The 12,174-nt window shown below is 48.7% G+C and overlaps 1 long non-coding RNA gene across 1 annotated transcript; it reads left to right on the top strand.

The window, feature by feature from the left end:
* The first annotated feature begins 6,847 nt into the window (after positions 1 to 6,847).
* On the top strand, positions 6,848 to 8,249 carry LOC139838773 (uncharacterized). The gene is made up of 2 exons (XR_011756616.1): positions 6,848 to 6,912; positions 8,027 to 8,249. It is a non-coding gene; the product is annotated as an uncharacterized lncRNA (long non-coding RNA).
* Positions 8,250 to 12,174: the final 3,925 nt, after the last annotated feature.

Raw genomic sequence — 12,174 nt, forward strand, 5'->3', positions numbered from 1 at the left:
AATATGCCTACACCATGCTAATCCCCTGATGGAGCTCGTGATCTACTTCTGGCAGAGGGGTGAAGAAAGGATGGTTTCTTGCTAAGCTTCGGAGGTCGGAGCTACTTCTATCCTGAAATTCCAATGAAGCGAGCGAAGGTTGGAACTTGTACGTATTCAGAGCATCTCCATTTCGTTTGTCCTCCCACGCCCCGAAATCCGGGGTTAATTTCGTTCGGATTGGATGAAAAAATAGCGTGGGGAGGGCCAGCTTCCTAGCCGCGATCCCAGGATGATACGGCGAATTCAGATAAAATTGGCGAAGCTCATTCAAACATAAGCGAAATTTAATGATATTTAACATATAGAGGCGAGTTCGTACATAAATAGGCCGAATTCGTACATATATTTGAATTCGGCGATTGACAAACTAAAACTTAAACTAAAAAGCGTCCTCCTACATGCCGAAATGGCGGTAGAAGGACGTGTAGTCGCCACCGTCATCGTCGTCGCTCGAGCCGGCGTTGTCCTGGGGCGGCGGCGCCTCGTACCAGCGGCTCGTACCCTGGCCAGCGTCGCCGGTGCGTGGCGGCGACGGCCGGTAGATGTCGTCGTCGCTGCTCTCCTCGAGCTTGATCACCTTCCTCGGCGCGGCGTTCCGCGCGGAGGACGGTGCGGCGGCGCGTTCGGCGAGTTGACGCGCGGCGGCCAAATCCAGCATCCGCTGCGTCGCTTCCGCCTCCCCGGCGCTCCCGGGCCGCCTGGACCACTCCAGTGCGGCGTCGATGGGGAGGCTGTTGTCGGCAGGCACCAGGTCCTTCAGTGACCTGGCGATCGCCTCCGCCACCGCGGCGTCCTCTGCGCGCTTCGCCTCTTCCTCGGCGTGCTGGTTCGCGGCGCCCGCGGCGTCCTCCTTCTTCGCCGACTTCCTCTTCCGCCCGCGCTGCGGAGGGGAGGGTTGGTCGCGGATGACGAGGGCGCCGCTGCTGCGCCCTCTGCTCGGCGGTGGAGACGCCGGCTCCTTCTTCACGCGCGCCGGTGTCGACGGAGACGCCGCCTCCTTTTTCACCAGCGCCAAGGATGGCCTCGACGCCGATCCGGAAGACGACGAGCTGGCAGCCATGCGCCGTGGCTGCCAGATGTTTCCCCGGCGGCGGCTGGCCGATGCCCTCGATGGAGGGGGTATCGTCAGCACCGGGAAGTTGCCGCCCTCGATGTGCGCGAGGACGTTCTCCAGCGACCTATTCGGCGCGCTCCACCAACGTCGACGACCCGCGGCGTTGTTGCGTGGAGGCGGAGGCGACGGGCCGTCGTAGGCCGCCAGCTCCCGCTCCCACCGCCGGAGGAAGAACGAGTTCCAACTCGTGTAGTTGTCGGGGTGGTGGCGCGGGTCGGCGCGCTCTTCGTCCATCATCGTCATCCGTGCCTCCTCGATGGCGATGTCGAGGGCGTGGCCCCGGGGCGGCGGCGGGATTGGTACGCCGCCAGCACTTAGCCGCCACCCGCCGTCGGGAGGCCTCGTGTCCGGCGGGTAGGGGTACCCCGCCTGGTGGAGGAGGTGCCCCTCCCACGCGTGGAGCGACCGGCGGGGGAAGCCGTTGTTGGCTGCGCCATCTTCGTCGTAGAACGCCATGGATCGGGAGAGTGGAGGGAGAGTGGAGCGGGGATACGCGTCGCGGCGAGTGGAGCGGGGTATATAGGCACGGCTGGTGTCAGCGATTAAATGACGCGTGGAATGCGACGCGTCCGCGGCGCGCTGACCGGCGGCAGGCTTTTAGCGCGCGCGGAAGACGATGCGTGTGTCGCTGACCGGTCGGGTCCACCTCTGCGGCGAAGACGAAGCGAAAAGCGCAGGAGAAATATCTCGGTGTTTCGCGCGCTTTCGCTTCGTCCGGAGTCCCCGAGCGCTCCCCGGTAGGCCGGGGTTGGCGTGGGCTCGCCGGATGGATGAAAGCCCAAATCCGGCGAAAAACGAGGAACCGGGGGCGCGGCTGGGCCATTTTTCGCCGTCCGGATGAAAAAATGGCACGCCGGGGGCCTGTTCGCGGGGACAAGTGGAGATGCTCTCAGGAAGGCACATTCGAGCTGTGAGCTTGGTTCCACACGACCGGTGATGAATGGACGCCTAGGGGGGAGCTAGCCGCTAGGATAGGCACAGTCAGCTCATAGAGGGGAGAAACTTATACTAGTAATATATATCATGTTATTAGTTTAAGTTACTATCTGGGTAGTAACTTAGATGTGGTTTTATACATTGTGTTATTATTATGTTATATAGACTCATATTATCTTGGGATGTATAATGTTATGGTAACATAGATAGTTACCACATCACTCTCTTTCCTTATTTATTAGCATGTCATGTCACTAAAATACCTTGGAACGTGTGATGTTACCACTTATGTTACCCTAACTATGAGCAGTCTTATGGAAAGTCAAACCAGTCCAGCAATTTCGGCTAACACAAATACGGTCCCACCCACTTAGCCAATCACATTCGTTCCTCTGGATCGTCACACGCTGACGCACATGTGGGGGACGATGGGACAAGGATAGCCATCTTTTTAGCTTCACATGGTGGAATTGAGTTAGGGCACCTCAGCTTCTCGACCCATTTCAAACATCAAATATATTTATTTTGTTATGTTTGGTTCACGTCGTGAACACCAAATTAATTGTTAGGCCATTTTTGTTCGTTTGAATCGGGCTCGGAACACCAAATTTTTGTACAATTTTATCCATTTAGCTCGGGGGCAGCCCAAGCGACTCGATACATTTGGTCCAACCAGGCCATTGTGACTTACCTTTTCCCTATTTTCAACTTAAATGGCTCAAACGTATTAAAAAAAACATTATGTTGAAACCAAATATACTTAAGTAGCACACGTCCAAATAAACAACGTAGTTCATAAGCATAGTTCTCAATTAAACAAATAAAATGAGATGGGGTGCCAACTTCTCGTGGCCTGCTAAGGCCCACTGACGCCCAATCAATTCCACCTAAAGGCGATTGTGAATGTTGCCATCACAGAGTGAATCCGACGATCACGGAGTGAATCCAGCGATCACGGAGGTTAGTGTGCACATGGAGGAACTCCTCAAACATACATGCCCAAGTCTGTGGCTCAACCAACTTACCCTGAAATCCCATCCTTGATCATGGAGGCGTGCATTATCACGCTCTTCCTCAATGATCATATTGTGCATTCACACAAGCGGTCATCACCTCACACATGGTCTCAAGGCTCCATGTTCTAGCAGAGTGACGAACAATAGCCCACCAAGATTGGATCACATCTGCCTCCTCCACATCTTTCCTACAAGCCTCTTGTTGTTTGGCAAACCTCTTTTTTCCTCTGTTGTGGGATCGCGGATGGTTTTCACAAGTGTGGCTAAGTCGGGATAGATGCCACCAGCTGCATAATATGGCTTGTCATATGCATTACCATTGAACCACTGGAGCATTGCCTTCTACAAGCCTGGATAATACCGGAGAGAGCTCGAGCACACTGATGTCATTATGGTACCTGCCATGTCAAAGAAAGAGTGCCAAATTCGTAGCTCTTGTGATGCAACTACCCCAAGAATGACCTTGAACCCCTCTGCATGCCCACTACATTGTCCCTTCCATGTAAAAGGATATATCTTCCACCTCTAATGCATGCAATTTATCCTTCCAATCATTCCTAGAAGCCAATTTCCTCATTGATTGACAACGGCCGACCAATGCCGGCAACATTTAGCTGCCTCAAGTAAACCTTGCTAAACACCGCAATCACGGCTTTGCAGAACTTAAACCTGTACATCGACTTGTGCCAGGTGATCTCGCTCATTCGCAAGTACTCATCAATAAGATCACGTGACGCTCCATATGCAAGCATGCGAATAGCTGCGAAACACTTCTAGTAAGAGGTGAACATGGATGGATCCACCGTCTGTTATGGGTGTGTAGATGAACACCCAAAAAAAATATTTGTAGAATATCCAATAACTAGTCTCTTGACATGGAATAGCCGCATCCAAATAGGTGGTCCGGAAAAACTGGATTGATAGAGCATAAGTAGTATTTAAATAGCCTATAGTGGTTAGCTTCACCATTGCGCTCGAGCCCGCGACAGCCCCATAGTCGTGTGACTCACTGTCCTACAGGAAATCAACCACGTTCTTGTAAAAGAACTTAAGGGCATCTTCAACGGGGCGATACATTTATTTGTCCGCGAGCGTCCATTTGTGTCATCCCGCGGACGCGAAAATAATTGTTTTTGTCTGCGCGTTCGTTTGCGTTTGAAGGTGGCTCCGAAGCTTTTTTTATTCTACTTGATTTTTTTTCTCTTCTCCATTTAAACAGTTCCAAACATTACATATTAGAACATGGTTCTACGCAAACTAATACATAGTTTGAACCATGGTTGACACAAATAAAAATATTGTAAAAAGGAAAGCCAGTAGTGTTGGTTCCGTATGTTCGCTGCCAAGAAAGAATATTCTCAGGCACTCCCAGTCACCTAAACTGGAAAATTCAGCTAGTGACGATGTTGGTTCTTTCGAGGAAGAACAACCAGAAACTTTCACAACTGACTTCAACTGGTCCATAGCCATATTCGCTGCAAAGAAAGAACACTCTAAGTTTTAACTATCGGTGTCCGAGCTGGATTCGCCCGTGTGGTAGTGCCTGCGGCAGGCTGTGTCGTCGAACACCTCGATCATCTCACCGTCCCCCTCATAGAGGAAGGTGAGCTGGCAGCCGGGCTCGAGCGCGAGGTCGCGGGCGAACTTGTCCCACCCCGTGTGCAGGTACATCTTGCCCTGCCCGTCGAACAAGACCTCGACAGTACACCGGTAGAAGTTGCAGCTGGCCTCCCGTAGCTGCAAGTGCGCCGGCTCGACGCCATCGACGAACTTAGCGAACTTGTCTGGGAGCCGCTTGATGCCGAGTGGGTTGTTGTGAATGCGGAGGAGGAACTCGAAGCAGCGATCCTCCTGCGAAGACGAGGAGGGCGCAGGCGACGACGACCGTGGAGCCGTAGCTGCTCCACCATGGCAGCCCATGCTCCGGCCCCGGGGGCACCCAGGCTCGCGGCCTCGATCGCCTCGCCGGCCTGGCTGCGTCGCAGGAAGAGATAGGCGGCGCTACGGTGGAGCTTGTGGCGGCTAGGGTTCGTTTGGAGGAGTGGATGAGGAAGAAGAACGCGCGCCCTCTTTATATAGGCCGGTGGCAGGCGATGGCCGCGGGACGCGTGGCGTCACCATTACTGCGTTGGCGGAGGTGGGCGGCGGCCGCTCGGCAGCCGAGGCATCGCCATTAACGTGGCGCAAACTGCCGAAGCGACGCCTCGGCGCCAGTCGCTGGCGCGCCTGAGAAGATGCATCGACGCAGGGTCGCTTCCAGGCGGGCCCGACGAAACTTCCGCCAGACGCGAGCAGACACCTTGCGCGTTCGCAGAGATGCATCTGAGGCACATATTTGGGCCAGGTTTGCGTCACCACGGATGGCCCGGTCACTTTGCATCTCCCCACTGAAGGTGGTACCAGACACGTTTTTTGGTGCGGCGGACGCAAACGGTTGCTCAGCGTCCGTTTGCGTTGCTCCGTTGGAGATGCACTGACTGTATGAGGCCATCAGTGTGCGACAAGGCTGGGATAATTGCCAATATTATATATTTTTTAAAAATGGGGGCAAAAGTTTTGGCCCAATCTATTGATTAAGTGAAGAAGTTTAACATGAAAATATATGCAAATGAATTACAAGGGATTACTCTCCCGCATCATTCCGTCCAACCTTTTGGTGCCCACAATAACCCAAAGCCTAGCCTCTCTCTTAACTCTATCAAAAACTACGTCAAACGGAGCACTTTTGTTGCGGAAGACCCTATCATTACGCTCATTCCACACCTCCCAAGAAACAAGGAGGGTCATGGAAGCCATGGCCTTGCGGTTTTTGGCGCTCCCCCCCCCGCCATGAATTGCCACCATTCGGAGATGGTGAAGTTTGTCGAATCATGTTGGACGTCTTCGGATATACCCAACCATTGCTTGACGGTGGTCCATAAGCGAATACTGAAGCGTCAATGGACGAAGAGGTGGTCAACGGGTTCCACACATTGTTTGCATAGGAGGCAAGGGCCGCAATTTGGCCACCCTCTCTTCGCCAACCGGTCGGCCGTCCAAAGCCTATTTTGATTCGCAAGCCAAGCAAAAAATTTGATCTTAGGCGGGGCCCAAGCCTTCCAAACCATCTTGTTCAAGGGGGATGTGGTGGAGTCGAAGAATTGCATCTCATAGGCCGATTTGGTGGAGTAGAGGACATTTGCCGTGAGCTTCCAAGCAATCTCATCGCTCACCCCGGGGTTGAGATGTATGGTAGTAAGCTGCATCCACAGGTCCACAAATTGCATGAAATGGTCTAAGGAGAAGGTGTGTTGTAGGTCAATCTTGTCAATCCAAGCATCTTGGTGAAGAGCTTGCGCCACCTTCCAATTCATTCTCTTGGAGCTCTCGTAAATCAATGGTGCCATATCTATGGGTTTTCTCCCGTCTAGCCAAGGTGCACGCCAAAAAGGAGTTTTCTTCCCATCCCCAAGAGTGATGCAAGTTGCGGCATAAAAAAAAAATCCATATCCTCGTTGGTGCATGGGTTGCCGGAACCAATCCAAATTTTGGTTGGATCTTTCTATTCAAGCCAAGGCCACCGTAGCCGTAGCGCCGCCGCGAAGTTTCCCATGTGTAGCACCCCCAAACCTCCATACTTCTTTGGGCGGCATACCAACTGTAACATCCCAGGTTTTTCAAAAATCAAAAACTTGCATGCATTCATGTCATTGATTGTGCATATCGAATGTTTGTTTATTTTTGTTGTGCTTGTTTGAGTAGATCGTGGAGGAGATCAAGGTGGTGCTTGTGATTGCTGTGATTGTGCGGGTTGCTTTGATCAAGGCAAGTGACATTCAAATCCTACTTATTTTCTTTATGCATTAGTGTTTTGAAACTAGTATGCATGGTAGGATTTTTGTTTTCAAAAGTAAATTATTATGCTATGCTTAGCTAACCCTAGTAGTGTGTAGCTACTCCTGAATCCATTGCTAGGATGCCTTAATTTTTGCTTTGCAACATCAAATATCAAATGTTGTTTTGTTATTGGTTGAGAGTGTTTGAAAATTTAAAATTAACAACCCTAATGAAAGACCTGGGTGGATTGGTTGATGGTGGGCGGCTGCTCAGGTCCACGCCCCTAGTAGGCTAAAGTGGTGAAGTCCACGCCCCTAGTTGGCTGAAGTGGTGAATCCCTGAGAGTTCGCATGTTGTAGAGTGGTCGCTTTTGACTGCACACCTGGTTTTCACCAGGGGATCGTGTGGGGGTTTACTACCTGTGAGGGGTTTTAATCCTGTGAGTTCCACTTGTGGTTGGCCACCCAGGACTAAAGAGATTACTATGTCGTCCATGTTTTAGTTAGCTTCCAGTGCAGCCTTATGGTATTATGGGCTCTGCCGGGATTAAGTAAGTTGTGAGGATTCAACTTGTGGCTAGACAGTGGGTGGAGGCGACGGCCAAGGGAACGAGTCTAGTTTGTATGGTTGAATTCTTCTTCTGAAAGATCTTGTCTCATTCTTCTCTTGGGAAGGGTGGGTCGTAAGGTGAAAGTGCACAACCTCTCGAGAGTTAAATCTAAGATGTTAGCCGTGTCCCCGGTTATGGACAATTTGAGCTTCTAGGCAAGGAATGTACGGAAGAATCTCATCACCTTTTCTGAATGTATTTAAAACTTGATCAACCTTGGGAAAACTCATGGGAGATGTAACCATGTGATTATTCTAAAACCCATGGAGGATTTAACCATGGTGTGATTTCATAATGTCAATCAAAGATTTTCAAAATGTTTTGTTTTAAATAAAATGTAGGATAAAATTGGCTTTATGCAAATTTGCCTAAACTCCACTTGCCAAATATCATGTAGATAGTCATGCCCAAAACTGCCACCATATAAGTGTCATTTGCCAGTACATCATTGTACTGACCTCCATTCGTGGGGCTGCATATTCAAACATGCAGGATTTTCTGAGGAGAAGTACGTGGTAGGATCTCGAGTCTACATTCCAACATGACTGCCTGTGGCACATGAAGATGATGAAGGCTCATTGCTGATTTACTTTCCGCTGTGTTTATTCTGAGCTAGTCCATTTGACTATGCAATTTGTAAGTTTTTATTGTACCCTCTGGATCAACGATGTAGTAATTTGATACTATTGCAATGATTACTATATTTTGTAATGTGTGTGCTATCAGTGATCCCGGGAATAGCACTATACACAGGTATCTTGCCTTTATTAAAAGGTAGGGTGCTACACCAACTCCCAATTAACTTTGCACTTGGCCCCGGTTGTAGTATCCTTGGCTGACCAAATGAACGCCCTCTCGATCTTGTCGATGAATTTCATGGTGTCCGGAGGCATGGAAAGGGGAGTGAGGTAGTAGATAGCTTGGGAAGCAATGACCGATTTCACTAGCGCGGTCCTACCCGCCGTGGTGATTAGATTCCTGTTCCAAGTTGGGAGCTTTTCGACACATTTATCCTCAAGGTGTTGCATATCCCTTCTTTTCAAACACCGAACCGAAAGCGGAAGCCCAAGATATCTCATCAGAAAGGTTGTACGAGTGGCCGCATGTCCTCAAGAATGGCGTCAAGGTCCAAAGCCTCACAACGAATCGGAGTGACGACGCTCTTTTGGAAGTTTGTGCAAAGGCCGGTTGCATCCCCGAAGTTTCGAAAACTAGTTGCTAAGTTTTGGATATCCTCTTTGAAAGGAGCCACGAAAACGGCAGCATCATCCGCATAGAGGGACGTCCTTAAGATATCCCTTCGCCCCCGTAGTTTGTGGAGTAGCCCGAATGTAGTTGCCCTCTCTAGGATTTGGGCAAGCGGGTCTATGGCGAGCACGAACAAGAGCTGAGATAGTGGGTTGCCTTGTCTCAAGCTCCGTCCGTGCCGGATAGGGAGCCCGGCAACCCCATTAAGGAGGACCCTCGAAGAGGAGGTGGTGAGGAGAGCCACGATCCAATTACGGAACCTACTCGGAAAGTCCCTCTTTTGAAGGAGGTCTACAATATAATCCCACTGCATGTTGTCAAAGGCTTTGCGAATGTCGAGTTTAAATAGAAGCGTCGAAGTCTTGCTCTTGTGTAGTTTAGTAGCAAGATTCTTGACATAAAAGAAGTTGTCGTGAATACTCCTCTTCGCGCAAATGGCCGAAAAATCGCACGGTAACCTACTGAATGTTAAAGTTTACCTCTTCACTGCAGTACTATTTTGAAACGCATGGAGTACATACAATATTAAACTAAACAGAAGGACGGCCCGTCAACATTGGCCATCACTAAAGATCCTTGGATCATGTCTAATCCATGTTCAGTTCTGGGATAGTGTCTAAGGCTGGTCATAGTGGGGAGTAATTTAGACTAGTAACATATGTCATGTTAGTAGTCTAGGTTACTACCTTCATAGTGGGCAGTAATTTATAGGTGATATCATGTATTGTGTTATTTATTATGTTGTAGACTCATTTTGCTTTGGGTGTGTGATATTAGGCTGCTCATAGTGGGGAGTAACTTAGACTAGTAACATATGTCATGTTACTAGTCTAGGTTACTACCTTCATAGTGGGTACTAACTTATATGTGGTGCATGCATTGTGTCATTTATTATGTTGTAGACTCATTTTGTATTGGGGTGTGTGATGTTATGGTAACATAGCTAGTTAACACCTCAATCTTTTTCTTTATTTATTGGCATTGTCATGTCACCAAAATAGCTTGATATGTGTGATATTACTAGATATTTACTCCCACCATGATCAGTCTAATCGGTGTTCAGTAGCTCATGCAGAGATCGCCGGCGTAGAGACACTTAATATTGTTTAATCTGACACGGTAGGCGACGATGGGACAAAGTATACCAATCTCTCATACGTAGTATTCTGTAATTCGTGTGTCGGGAATCGGAATCGTGTTACGTCTGACCGGGCAGACAGGGCACAGGAAGGGAAAAAATAAGTTCTACCTCTGCCCCAAAACGCTCTCAATTTTGTCTTGTCTTGGATAAACGATTTTAACCGCTACTACGTATTAAATTATATGGATTGAAAATGTATAAATACTTCGTTGGATGCGTCTTATAAATTCTTTTGTTTCACATATTTTATATTTTCTTTGATTTATATCACTTCCTCCGATTCATATTACTTGCTGTTATTATACATGTATCTATAAATATTTTAATTTTAGGTAGATCCATAGCAGTGGCAAATTAATATGAGTTGAAGGGAGTACTTGACAGTAATATATCTAGATATATTTTAATTGTGGAATAATTTATTTTAGTGGTTAGTAATATGGATTAGAGCGAGTACTAATTTAATAAGTATACCGGTCAAAGTTGTAAGACGTCGATCAGATTTACCTTTTTGGTGTAGAGTTTTTGGGACACTTTATTGATACACTCAAACTCTTAGGCCCTTTACGAGAAAATCTAAAATATCAACTAGCCAACAACTACTAGTAACTTCCAAGGTGCAAGCAAACATAGCACACATGTAAGTTGGCCAAATTAATTATTTAGCCACTACTATCATATACAATTGAAAATATGATCCGAGGTATGGGTCTAAATATAATTGGCTTGGCTGTTCACGGACCTCAATAACGACAACGTATGCGCTCCCCACACCCAAATTCGGCGAAATTTTCGTCTGGATTGGAGTAAGATTTGGCCTGGGGAGCGTCGAAGTTCCAGCCGTCCCCCCGGCAGGAAACCCCCAACCTCGACCATTTGATATATTTCAAACAAATTTAACATAAAATTTAACAAGTTCGGCGACCAAGAGTACGAAAATTGCTGAAACAAATTCGGCGATAATCAGTACAATGGTTAACAAGTGCTGAAACAAATGAAGCACACAATTTCATAATTTTTTAAACAAATTATGACAGACTAGTTGGCGGCGGCGTTGGCGTTGCCTCGGAGCGTCCATATGTGCTCCACCAGATCATCTTGCAGCAGCTGATGCATTGTAGAGTCTCGAATCTCCTGGCGCATAGCAATGAATGCGGCCCATGATGGAGGCACCTGGTGATTAGGCTGTGCAAGAGGACCATCTCTCTCATATGGTGCTTGTTGCTCAGCCAGAGGAACCGGATGTTTTCGCTCATTTTCAATAATCATATTGTGTAGGCACACACAGCAGTTCATCACCTCCCACATCTGATCTTTGGACCAAGTCATAGCGGGAAACCGGACGACAGCAAATCTCTGCTGGAGGACACCAAATGCACGCTCGACGTCTTTTCGGCAAGCTTCTTGTTTCTTGACAAACTCGCAAAGTTTGGGGATGCTAGGATTCGAGATAGTCTTCACAAATATTTCCCACTTTGGATAGATACCGTCTGCAAGGTAGTATCCTTTGTTGTAGTGCCGACCATTGATCACATAGTCCACCGGGGGAGCATGACCCTCAACAAGCTTGGAAAAGACCGGGGAGCAGTTTAGGACGTTGATGTCATTGTTGGATCCAGGCATACCAAAGAAAGAGTGCCAAATTCAGAGATCATGGGTAGCCACTGCTTCAAGTATAACAGTGCAGCCTTTTTTGTGACCCTTGTACATTCCCTGCCACGCAAACGGACAGTTCTTCCATTGCCAATGCATGCAGTCAATGCTTCCAAGCATACCTGGAAAACCCCTAGCTTCATTTGTTGCAAGGATCCTCTGAGTGTCTTCGACAGTGGGTGATCTCAAGTAATAGTCCCCGAACACTGCTATGACGGCCCTGCAGAACCGGTAAAAACAATCAAGGGCGGTGGACTCCGCCATCCGAAGATAGCCATCTGCACTATCACCGGGAGCTCCATACGCCAGCATCCTCATAGCCACTGTGCACTTCTGCAGTGACGAAAATCCAACCAAACCAGTGCAATCCGCCTTGCATCTGAAGTAGGGGTCAAAGTCTCGGATGGCATACACAATTTGCAGAAATAGCTTTCTGCTCATCCTGAAACGGCGCCGGAAAACACTCTCACCGTGCAATGGATTGTCGGCGAAGTAGTCGGCGTACAACATGCAGTAGCCCTCCATTCGCTGTCTCGGCTTGCACTTCCGGCGACCTGGTGCCGACCCACCACGTCGACCAGTTGCTAGTTCGGCGTAC

This window comes from Lolium perenne, chromosome 4 (genome assembly GCF_019359855.2).
Source record: "Lolium perenne isolate Kyuss_39 chromosome 4, Kyuss_2.0, whole genome shotgun sequence".
NCBI classification, from domain to species: domain Eukaryota; kingdom Viridiplantae; phylum Streptophyta; class Magnoliopsida; order Poales; family Poaceae; genus Lolium; species Lolium perenne.